We start from the raw sequence: 12912 nt of genomic DNA, 5'->3' as shown, positions 1-12912 counted from the left end.
AAATCTGACATATGATTTTACCCAGAAAGTCAATTTTATCCCCCTGGTACTAGGAATTGAACCCAGGGGTGTTCCAACACTAAGCTACATCCCCAACCTTTTTTATTATCTTGGGTCTCACTGAGTTGCACAGGCTGGTCTTGAACTTGCAATTCTTCTGCCTCAGTCTCCCAAGTCACTGGAACTATAGGCATGGAACACCACACTTGGCAAAAGTCAACTTCTAAGCAGAGATTACTAAACACTGTGCTGGTTTAGCAGCAAGGACTGACCCGAACAGAAACTGATGCCTGAAATTTATATATCTGCATATATTTTTCCCCTGAGACACTGAACAAAGTTTTGGATAGAAGAAAAATGTGGTCTGAGAATGGTCTGAGAAATATAATTAAAGTTCCAAGCAACACTTCTCACAGCATTGAAATAATTTCGAGGCAAGGCAGTAAGCCTTGGATTGTACAATTCTGACAGTTGATCAGAAGCTTATGCTAAGAATACAAACGTTATACTAAATATACATGAAAAATCATAATGCATATCTGGAAAAACACCAGAATTTAAAAATGCAGCAGTTAAAGTTATCTGTTTATTTAATGGCAAGATATCTGGATTAGGACTTCTTACGTTGAACTGCTTCTTCTATATTGCTCATAATTCTTTTCTATACAAAGCAGACCTTTGTTATTGGAATGCCCTTCATCCATCCCCCTTCATCAGGTAACTATACCCCTGCATTAATTGCAGAACTGCTCCCTTCTCTCTTGCTCCTGACTTCTCCCAGCTCCGGAGGCAGAATCATCATCCAATCCTGGCCAAAGGAAGTACTACCACGTATCTGGGCTCAGAGTTGAGAAAAGTCTGTCAAAAATTATCTGGTGTCATTGACTGGTGTCAATGGAGAGAGAAATAAACTTTTGCAGATATAAAAATGCAAGCCTTAAAGCTGCCAATGAAAAAGAGGATGCATGAAATGAAACCAACTTAATGAAAAAATAAAGCTGAAACAATTTCAAAAATTTTTGAACAAGGAATCCCGTACTTTGAATTTGCACTATGGACCAAATTCGCATAGCTAGTTCTGCCTACAGACTTTGAAAGACCTCTGAAACAAGCCATATCTGAAATTAGACCTATGTTGGGACCTTTCAGTTGTATGAGGCAACAGACTTCCTCTTTTTGCTTAGGTTAGTTTGGGTTGAGCTTTCTCCAAGTGTAAGCAAATTGCAATGTTACTATGATAACAATAATTTAGATGATTATCTTTCCAACCTCTCATCCAATTCTAGAAAAAAAATCTTCAGTTTAAAAATGGTTATCCATCTTTTTTTCTAAAAACCTTCAATTGTGAAAAATTCCCTACTTTATGAAGTAGCCCATTTTGGAACAAATATAATATTTTTGCTAAATTATTTTATTAACTTGTACCTATTAGTTCTAGCTCTAATATGTAGAATTATTCAGATAAATCACACTTCCTGCCACATGAAAGGCCTTCAAATACCTGAAAACAGCTATATTCACATCCCCTAACAATTCTGTATTGTTAAGTTAAACCCTAGTTCCTTTCATTCTTCTTTTATTCAGTTTCCAAGTATTTGAATATCCCATACAATATCCAGTTCATCGATATCCAGACTGAACACAGGTTCCCACAGTGAACAGTGGGATTTTTCCTTCCCTGAATTTGGCTGGAATGCATCTACTAAAACAGACTAAAATGGCACTAACCTAAGGCAACTGGCTCATCCAAAATATCGGTCAATTGCAGCTTCCTGGGATAATGTCAGATGAAAAAACATTAGGCCAAGACTTCCTATTTTCAACTTGAATGACTTATCATTTAAACTAGATATCAGCAAACTATAGCCAGTGATCCAAAGCTAGCCCACCACCTTTTCTACTTGTTTGTAAATCAATTTTTATTGGAATACAGTCACACCCATTTTGTTCTGTTTTCTCTTATAGACCATCTTGCCGTTTTCCTGCTACAGTGACAGAGTTAATAGTCACAGAGAAACTATTTGGCCTGCAAAGTCAAAAATATTTGCCATCTGGCTCTTTATAGAAAAGTATATTAACCAATCCCTGATTTAAGCCAACAATATTAACATTTACATTATCCTTCTTAGATTTTGTTAGTCATTTCAGCTTGGTGCAATCTTCTTTAATTCCATCAATATGTAACCTGTATTCAATTCCCAAATGGTCTCTTAAACATAATTATATTCCCTATCCCCACTATCCTCCTAAAATTTGTTTGAATTGATCCATGATGCATTGCAATAGGCATTTAAGATCACAGAGGAAATTACTCCTCACTCTTAATTCAATCCTCATTATGAGGATCTACAGCTGACATTATCAGTTTTATTCTTAATTGTACAAGAAACATGAAAGCAGTGCTATCTGATAGAACTGACCAGGTATATGGAAATGTTCTGCATTCGCATTGTCCAAGATGGTGGCCAGTGGCTACACGTAGCTACTGAGCACCTGAAATATGACTAGTTCAACTGAGGAACTGCATTTTTTATTTCAAGTAAAGCAACACATTTTAAAATAAATATAAATATGCATATGTGGCTAATGGCTACTGGGTTAGCACAGCATTAGATACTTAAGAACATTAAGAAATAGTAAAATCTCCAAGCTTTCTAAGCATTATTTTCTTGTTTAAGATTTTGCTATAATTGCCTAAAGAGAATTTCCTTATTTCTCCCATTTCTATTACCAAGAGGTAACTGGTGGGCTCAAATCCACCTTGTCCATGACAGTTAATGGTAAATGAGGATTTAATTCCAGTTCATGTTTGAATATAGGAATGTAACAAAGATACCATTTTTTAAAAATGCAAAGTTAGCAGGCCAATACATAAGCTGGACACATCAGAGACTATCTGGAAATTCATTAAGTTTTAATTTTCTGACAAATTCTTCATTGAACATAATAAATCCCTGTGTGGGGCACTGAAGTTCTTGATTAGCATGAGTGATGAATGATAATTTGTTGACTTAATTTCTATGGAATCATTTCATGAAGTAAGGTTGGATTCTTCACTGCTTGGGGTTCAGTGCTCTAGAAGCTTAATTCTCCCACCCAACAATTTGGGGCATCTCTTTCTTGCATAATTAATTGTTATATTTTTCATATAGAGCATTGTAGAAAACATCCTGTTTTTCATATTCTGATATGCAGCCTGGATTTAGCATCTAATCTATACACTGATGACTTCCAAATCTCTTTCATCCAAATAACTCTCTTGAGATTCAGATATATCTATGCAGCTTTGATAGATTACAAAATATGGCTGTGTATTCTTCTGATCCTGTATGAAAAGACCCTTTTCAAGGTGATTTTCTTGCTTCTATTATTAGGAGGTTGGGTCCCTCAGACCTGGGCTGGTCACATCAAAGTTTTGAAAAAAAACATGGCCAAACACACACCTGTATTCCCAGCAACTTGTGAGGCTGAGACAGGAGTATCACAATTTCTAGGCTAGCTTCAGCAACTTAGTGAGACTAAACAAGTTAGCAGGACTCTGTCTCAAGAAAATAAGGAGGGTCGGGGGATGCATCTCAGTGGTTAAGCGCACCTGAGTTTAATCTCTGTTACCGCCTACAAAAAAAAAAATATGCCTTGCCTAAAATGTTATGAATCTTTCAAAAGTGGGACTTAAGTCTTGCCACTCCTACATCTTCTACTTTGGCATGCTGCCCAGAGAGCACCATGTAAGAAAAGAAGCCAGTTTAACATCTTGGAGGATCAGAGGCCAGGTGAAGATGAATCAACAGCTGGAAACCACTGACAAACAAGACCAAAAGGTTTTCTCAGACCTTCTGGCCTAGCCATGTTCTAGGTGAATGCAACCAGATAAGTGAGTCTGAGCACTGGAGCTGTCCAGAAACCCACTGAATTATGAGAAATACTAAATTGTTGTTTTCCTAAGCCATTGAGTTTTATAGAAGTTATGCAATAACAGATAATAGAAATTCCAACTGTTCCCTAGATATCTCTTCTTGCACATCTCAGAAGCAGGTCAAACTTTACTCCTTACTCTGCTTCCTTCAGATTCCCATCCCCTATCCTCAGCCTGCATGAGATACCCTTACAAACACTTCTCCATCTAACACACAGGATTACACACTCTTAGACCTTTTCCTAGCTCTTAGGGCATACACAATAGTTATGTTTTATATACTGTCTCCACAAATCCTAGAGTGATTCTTGGCACATGATAGGTGCTTAATAACTACTTGTATAATACTAAATGGGGGAATCTTTCATCTAGAAGACTCAGTGAAGTACAAACATCAAAACACAGAAGTAATTGGGAGAGTGAAAATAAAGAGCTGCCCAACTGGCAACCCAAATATCTACTCAAAGACTAGTGTGACTTGTTTTATAAACATATATAACAAATCTAATGATTATATCATGCAGACTAGATTAGCAATGATTGAAATACTAGACAAGAACACTTAAATGGATTAATTTTTAAAAACTTATTCAGAGTAAGTGTCTTAGTCCATTCTGGATGCTATAACAAAATCCCATAGACTGAGTAATTTATAAACAACAGAAATTTATTGGTAATGTATTTGAAAGCTAGGATTCTAAGATCAAGACACCAGTAGTTTCAGTATTTGATGAGGTGCTATCTGCTTCAAACATGGTATCTTCTTGCTGAGTCCACACATGGCAGAAAGGGCAAACAAGGTCACTCAGGTATCTTTTATGAGGGAAATAATCTAATTCATAAGGGTTCTGCTCTCATGACTTAATCATCTCCTAAAGGCAGCATCTCTGAATACTGTCACCTATGAGGTTAGATTTTGTGAATATTTTCAGAATAAAATGGAATTGCCGTGTCAACCCTAACAATGACAACAACAGAGCAAATAAAGCCTGGAGGTTATGAAGAAAGGGTTCTGGCTCAAAATTGATAATAACTATCACAAAAGACTCTTCCAAAAACCACAAGCTTAAATAGAGAGTGATGCAACCTTATACAAAAGTACTTCTCCGAGAACAGAAACAGTCTCTTGAACCTTGGCCTGATTCCATTCCTATTAATCACTGTGACCAAAGATTATTGTCTTAAAATATCTGATGTAATCCTCCTGATTTTTGCCTTTAAAAATGTCCCTTTGCCTCAACCTCTTTGAATACATCATGGTTTACTACAGCATGCATATTACCACTGCAATGCTCTACTATTCCAAAATAAATACCAGCACTCTTTGAAGAATCTCTCTCTGTTGTTGTTGTTGTTGTTTTTCAGGTTAACAGTTTCCACATATGAATGGGTAGCACAAACATTCAGACTACAGCGGCAGTCAGTCAAACCAAGAGATAACAAAAGTAACAACTCAGAAAGCGATGTATGAAATAAATAAACTACAAAGAACAGACAGGAGAGACAGAAAATGTATAGGATTCTGAGCTATTTGGTGGCTCTTCTCACTCATTGTTCACCTAAGCCACTCAAAACATCTAAAGAATCAGGAGAATTTAAGGGCTACAAGGGCTGGGATTCTTACCTTTTTTGTTCACTGCTGTATGACCAGTGCCTGACCCATCTGTCTGCACTCAAGAAGTTCAGTAAAGGTTTGTTGATCAAATGAACAACCTTCAAAGCAATCAGATCAAACTGATGTCTAAATTGAAAATAAATCTGGGTTATCAGGAAAAGGTTAAAATATGCAATGAGCATATTAACACAATAATTAGCATAATAAATATCAAGTTTAAGAACACAGAGCAGGAGGCAACATTTTGGAGAGAATGCTACTAAAATTGCTTTTCAAAGTTTCAACATGTATTAGCAATAAACCTTCATTCAGCTAAAAATTTATGAAAAAGGACTGTCAAATAAGTGAGTTAGAACGTGTCTTCATTTTTACTTGCATTTTGACAGCCAGAGCTGTCTCTTGTATTTTTCTATTTTCCACTTTGCCTCACACACCAGGTATAAACAATAAAATCGTAATGAATATTTTAAAAATTTTAATAGAAAATTTCAAACCTATGCAAGAGTAGACAGAATGAGTTAATGGTTCTCCATGTTTCATGAAAACAGTATCTATTTTTCCCTCATCTCATACTACATGAATATTTTAGAATGAATACTTGGTTTAAGATCCACTTAATCACTTTCACCTACAATTCAGTAGGTGAAGTTCCCAGATTTATTTGTATTTAATGGACACTAATTAATAGCATCTTTTTATTAAGTGATGATTCCATCTATGAAAAATAGCCCACTCATAATGACTTTTTATTTTCATCCACAGAAAACCAAATGTCACACTAGAATAAATGATTCATTTTAGTTTTAATCAATTATATAGTTGTTACACTTATTAAACCATTTTTCTTCCCATGGATCTGAGAAATTGCATTTTCCTGGCATGAATATAGAAAACCATATAAAACAAAACGACCTAATGGTTTGCCTTTTTCACTACTACTAGGTTTTTCAAACTGCAATATTCCTTTATATTTTATTTGCCTTTAAACTAAACTATAAATCTGAATTGTATGTATTCTAATGTTCAGCATATAAACCACTGATGTTTTGTTTAGATAATGCATTAATCAAATGTTTAGAATATTTGAAACTAATTTTAGAAACATTAATCATTGGCTTAAACTTGTAAAATGAGAAAAATTATCTCAAACATAAATATTTTATGATCAAACAATGTGACTATTGAAATTATACTAGATATATATTTAACTATACAGATTTTAATTTCATATTTAGTCATATTCATTCAAACATATATTGGAAATAAAAGTTTAGGAAATGCTATCCCCATAAAATTCCTACAGCACTATTTTTCCTGATTTGTAAACCAGAGACTTCCCTATAGAACAAATTTTGTCACTGTCAAAATACAGGGATGATTAAATCAAAGCAGTGAGAAGTATTTTGTTCATGGCTGGGTGAGAGGAATTATATTCATAATGATTTTTATTTCTTTGCTCCATATTGGAACCACCTGGCAGGATGGTTCCTCAAAATTGTGAGGTCTAGGTCCCAACCTGACCAATTAATCAGGATGTCTGAAGATGGAATCATTGTGTGAAGCTGGCTAGCCTACTACCACCTTCCAAAAGCCCACAGTTCACATATCTTCCCAACTCTATGTTAGTGGCATCAATATTAATAGCTTGTAATAGGCAATGGTAGAGTGTTTACACAATGGAAATGGGTACATCCTATCAATAAGGGTTCTTTATTTTCCAGGGAGTCTATTACTAAACAATCACAGAATAGCACTGGATGGGTCACAGGCACTTGTATTTTTCATAACTCCCCACATGGTTTCAAAACAAAGCTAAGTTTGAGAACCAGTAGTCCAGACATAGTGGTTTTTATTATATATTTTTTAAAATTATACTACAGAGCTATAGTAACAAAAACGGCATGGTATTGGCACCAAAACAGACATGAAGACCAATGGTACAGAATAGAAGACAGAGACAATCCCACCTAAATACAGTTATCTCATACTAGACAAAGGCACCATAAACATACATTGGAGAAAAGATAGCATCTTCAACAAATAGTGCTGGTAAAACTGGAAATCCATATGTAATAAAATGAAATTCGATCCCTATCTCACACCCTGCACAAAACTCAATTCAAAGTGGATCAAGGACTTAGGCATTAGATAAGAGACGCCACACCTACTAGAAGAAAATGTAGGCCCAAATCACCATCGTCAGCTTAGGAACCGAATTTCTCAACCACTTGACATAGTGGTTTTTAAACTTGAGTCTGTTTAGAATTACTTGAAGGACTTGATAAAACACGATTTAGTTTCTGATTCAGTGGATCTGGGGTGGAGCTGGAAATTGCACCTCTAACAGATGATGCTTATTAAACTGGTCCAGGGACCACATTTTGAGAACAACTAGCCCAGGGACTTAATAAGTGTGAACTAAAAAGTGGACCACTTAGAACAAAGAATAGAAAGAAGGCAAATATTGTGGCAGACAGAACTCTGTTTATAACAAAAGCTGAACAAGACCTAAGTATTAGAAATCTCTGTTGACACCTCTCATCTCCTTCCCATTCCTTATCACTTACCCTCCATTCTCTGGGTGCATTTGTTCATTCATCAGCACCACCATCACTTTGAATCTGTTATATTTTCGGTATTATTCTATTTTAGAAATAAAAGTTCAAAATTTATACCAAAGCGTAAAAGTTCAATCTAGAAGCTCACAGCATGTTTAGGAAGACATTCAGCTATCAATCAAAGCTTGCAAATGTCTTGCAACTATGCCATCATAAAGGTATATGTAGCTTGCTTTAAGAACTCTAAATAAAGCCGGAATTAATGAGTCTTGTCAGAAGCACTACCAGTTGACTTATATTCTTAGAGCATGAGTAACAGGTTAAGTAGACCACAGAAGGTAGGGGATAAACCATTCCAGGCAAAGAGAACACCTTATTTAAAATCAAGAAGGCATGAAATACTCAAATTCTGCTGGGCACTGGAATCACCTGAATTTGAGGGAAATATAAAGGTTTAAGCTCTCTCAGGGACCTCTGTGTTTTGTTTGTTTATGTTTTGTTCTGATACTGGGGATTGAACCCAAAGACACTTTACCACTGAGCTACATCCCTAGCCATTTTTGTTTTGATACAGGGTCTCATTAAGTTGCTGAGACTGGCCTCAAACTTGCAATCCTACTGCTTCACCCTCCCAAGTGACTGGGACCACAGGTGTGCACCACAACTCCCAAAACTCTATGTTCTTTATTGGTTCTCCTGGTGATCCTAATCTATAACAAAGCATAAGAAATGCTGACTGAGACTCATGACCAGACCTGTGGCTTGCTAAAGTAACACAGAGGGTTCCAGAGTGGGAGCAGGGGTTAGAAGAAAGAGGAAGCCAGAGCCAGTTTGGAATTATATTTTTAATACAAATCAAATTGAAGAACTGTTTTTATCCTCTCCCAGACTTCTAGAGATCGATTGCTATTGAGAAGAGTTGAAAATAAGATCCTTTGATTTTCCAAAGAAGAATTCAGCATCTTATTTTTTTTTATTATTGTAAACAAATGGGGTACAACTGTAAAAAAAATAAAAAAATAAAGGAAAATAAAACTGTGAAAAAAATAAAAGAAGTATTCAGCAAACTGCAGTCTCTAGGTCAAACAGGCCTACCACCTGGTTTATAGTGTTGGTTTCTACACTTTTTACTGGTTGAATAAATAAATATTAATGTTTAATAACACATGAAAGTTATATAAAATTCAAGATTTTCAGTATCAATTAAAAAGATTTTACTAGAACTCAGTTCCATTCTCATTCATTTACAATTGTGGCTGATTTTGCACTATATCAGCAGAGGTGAAGAGTTGCAAAAGAGACCACATGGCCCCCAAAGAAGGAAATATGTACTATCTGGTCCTTTATAGAAAAGACTGGCTCATTCCCATTCTCAAGCCTAAGCCTGTGAAGCTCTAGAGCTAGAAATGTCTCTTTAAAGGGTGAAGGAGCAGGGAGAGATTAAGCCCCAGGAAGAGGATATCCAGGCTTACACAGGCTTGATGGGTTCCAAGTACAGAGGAGCCCAGGAGACTTGCTCTCCATCCCCAATGGAACACTTTTCTTCTTAAATCATTCAGTGGGGGCTCAGAGAAGAGCTACCAAGATTTGCAGCCTTATGTGCTGCAGGAAAAGTCAAAAGGCTAAGCTCATCAAGAGCAAATGGGCCCACCACCTTTGGATGCCATCTTGGACCATGAGTATCTCAGCAGCAGTTATGAAATGAAGACCAGAGGCTGCACTTTAATATCCCTGGTCTACTTATTCCCTGGAATTCCCTAAAACAATGCCAAGAAAAGGAATTGTTGCCTTCTCCTTGCACCTTCTACCTGTTAGTTGGGCAGTGGCTAGATGAGGATAAATTTGACTTAGTAAAAATAGAAATGTAACATTTCCTTATATACCTTCATTTCCCAACACTGTTCATACTTTAGATGACCTTCTCTTTGGTTGGTTGTCTTTGAATTTTAATATTAAAGCTATTTTTATTTCAGGCCTCACTGACATGAAGCCATAAGGAAAAGTTTGTGATTGCTGGAGCAAGAGACATAAGCACACATGTGGGTTCCATCTTGGCCCCATGCCTTACAACAGAAGGTTACAAGGGGGCAGGAATGCCATGCCCCAAATACATCTAATAGAGAACATTCTGGAGTTAATTTACGACTATACTCCAGGTATAAGATCTGTTAGTATCTTTTAATTACCTGCCTCATCCAACATGCCTATTTTAAGTAGAAATCACTTAAGACTTCCTCACCTTAGAAATTGTTCCAACTTTCAGAGACTTCTGGTCAGAAAAGAAAAATAAAAACAGAGACCTTGAGCTTGGGCTTGGTCCAAGATATGGATATTATATCTTTAGAACTAAGAGCTGCAGCAGTGTGGGGTTCATCTAGGTAGAAAGTGAATATAAGTTTTGGGCAGAGGATTACTTTATTTGGCAAAAGCTGTGTGAATGGACCATATAGTTATGCAAATGTAAAGTGGAGACTATAAAAAGCACAGGGGATGTTTAAAATGCAAGAACTGCTGTGGTAGTGAATGAGAAAGTGGTTGTGGGCAGAGTTGCACTCTTGCAGAAAATGTTTCTCTTAAAGAGAGCTTTCTTTTCTTTTTACATTTTTATATATTTATTTTTGAGTCAGGGTCTTGCTATGTTGCCCAGTCTGGTCTCAAACTCCTGAGATCAAGATATCCTCCAGAGTAGGTAGGACTACAGATGCATACCACTGTGCCCAGTTGGCTGCCCTCTCTCCACAGCTCCGAGATTCAGCTTCTAGAGAATGTCTATTTCTCAGTTCATGGTCCTTTGACAACTATCCATGGTGGGTCTCTCACTTTTGAATCTTACTCCTACTCTCCCTTGTTCTTTCCTTGATCTCTTATTGTTCTTGGTTCACAAATTATGGTCCTTGCAACAACAGAATCAACATTTCCTAGGAACGTTTATAGATATAAATTCTCAGGTCCTCATCCAGACTGACCAAATCAGAAACCTGGGGAGTGGGTCCTGCAGTTTGTGTTTTAACAAGCCCTCCAGAATGATTTTTCATTCAGGAGAAGGGGAAGGTCTTGGTTAAGGGGTTTTCAAGGTGAGCAAGGGTAAAGGTTCTTATGGAACAACTTGAGAACTGAGCTTCATTTCACCCTGAAGAAAAGAACTTAACAAAGGAACTAGAGCTTGCTGGTTCAGCATCAACCTAGACTCTCCTACAGGTACCTCATGCATTGCAAGCATTGGACATGTATGAATATCAGGTAATAACAAAGGGACATGGCAGCTGTCTACAAAAAACAAGAAATTCAAGGGGAGAAAACCACACCAATGGGTACACTCAATGTTTGGAGCTGATGGGAGGGGTAATCAGCAATGGCAATCTGTGGTAGTACCATGAGCCAAGGAAAGAGGGATCCTCTGGGATTAGCCTTCTTAGTTCTGATAATGGCCCTAGCTGAGAGCCAGATTTGGTTTCATTATTGTTAGTTTCTTCTTTCATTCCAAAGTCTCTGGTAACTGTTGATATGACTTTCCCTGTTTCCAGAAGTTAATGAAACCAAGAAACCTCCTCAACCTAGTTTTGGTTTCTTGGTCTACAAGGGTTTTTGGTTTGTTTGGTTCTGACTCAGAAAAACTGAATCTGTAACCACCGCAGCCCTGCAACCCTGGCTTTCATTTTCAGTATCTTGCCAAGTTCTAAGGCAGCTCTTCAACCTGAACAAGTTAGAAGCATGCATGCCAAGCTCTACACTAAAGTGCAATCAATTCTGTTCTCTTTTGCTGTTTGAAATAGCCTTAGCTCTTTAAAAGGCCTCCAGGATTTCACAAAAGCAAAGGATGAGAAAATCAAAAGCTTTACGTCTTATTTTGAAAGCTACTTATATAACCATATCTGTGATAAAGCAAAAATAAAAAATAAAAAATGAATAGAACCTGTACCCCAAACTGGGATACACAATCAGAAAGACCCTACCGTTGAACCCTGATTCTTACCCAATGCATTTCAAAGTTAGCTGTTCTTGACTGGCCCCAAATTATTGACTCCTTTGTCTATTCACTTTGTGGGGTTCCATCCACAAGGAGAGCACTGAAAATAAGCTGCCCCTCCTCCACTTTACTAGGGCGTCACATGACCTTATCACTCTCAATGGCAAGGGAAACAAAAATGGGTTCCTAGACTCCAACAGTTCACACGCCCTGACATAGGGAAGATTAGCATTCTTAGACCCTCAGGTGCTAACAACCATTCCCTGCTGGAACCGCCTCTAAAATACAGTGCTAGCAGATAGAAATCTGAGAAAAAGTGGATAGACCTGCTCATTAGGCACAATTCTTTTGAACCACACTAGTAAGCCGCTCAAAGAATGATCTCATCATTTTAAACCAACCAGGGGTTTCCAGATTCTCACAGGACATCTGTATTACATACAAAATGGAGGAGAGAGATCAGTGAAGTTTCAGTGTTCATAGTGGACCCTGTGGCTGCTGAAGCAGGAGTCTGACATAGGCTCCAGAGCCAAGCTGCTGGAGCTGTGGGAGTCCAGCTCCCCTGTCAACCACCAAACATTGCTGCAATCAATCTGAATTACTGGGGCCCCCAGAGGAGTTGAGCATCTTAGAATCTAGACATTTATGAAAAACGTTTCCATGAAGTTTTATTTTGAGCCTTGGTAGGAAATCTATTCACTTGAGGAAGTAAAAAGAAAACTGAACATTTTAAGTATATACACTGTACTGCCTGGCTTACAAAAGTCTTGCAGAAACATGGCTTGGAGTCTGTCTGTCTTCTCTCCCCTCAACCATATACCAAATCATTCCCCATCTGCTGGGAAACAAGCTACCA

At 37.3% G+C, this 12912-nt stretch overlaps 1 protein-coding gene and 1 pseudogene across 5 annotated transcripts in view; one reads left to right on the top strand and one right to left on the bottom strand.

Moving 5' to 3' along the window:
• Frmpd4 (FERM and PDZ domain containing 4) overlaps window positions 1–12912 on the bottom strand; it is a 975050-nt gene that overhangs the window by 560873 nt on the left and 401265 nt on the right. The window lies entirely within an intron of this gene.
• Window positions 1–12912, top strand: part of LOC124972183 (coiled-coil domain-containing protein 181-like) — a 29480-nt pseudogene that overhangs the window by 47 nt on the left and 16521 nt on the right.

This window comes from Sciurus carolinensis, chromosome X (assembly GCF_902686445.1).
Source record: "Sciurus carolinensis chromosome X, mSciCar1.2, whole genome shotgun sequence".
NCBI lineage: Eukaryota > Metazoa > Chordata > Mammalia > Rodentia > Sciuridae > Sciurus > Sciurus carolinensis.
This window is presented reverse-complemented; position numbering and strand designations above follow the sequence as displayed.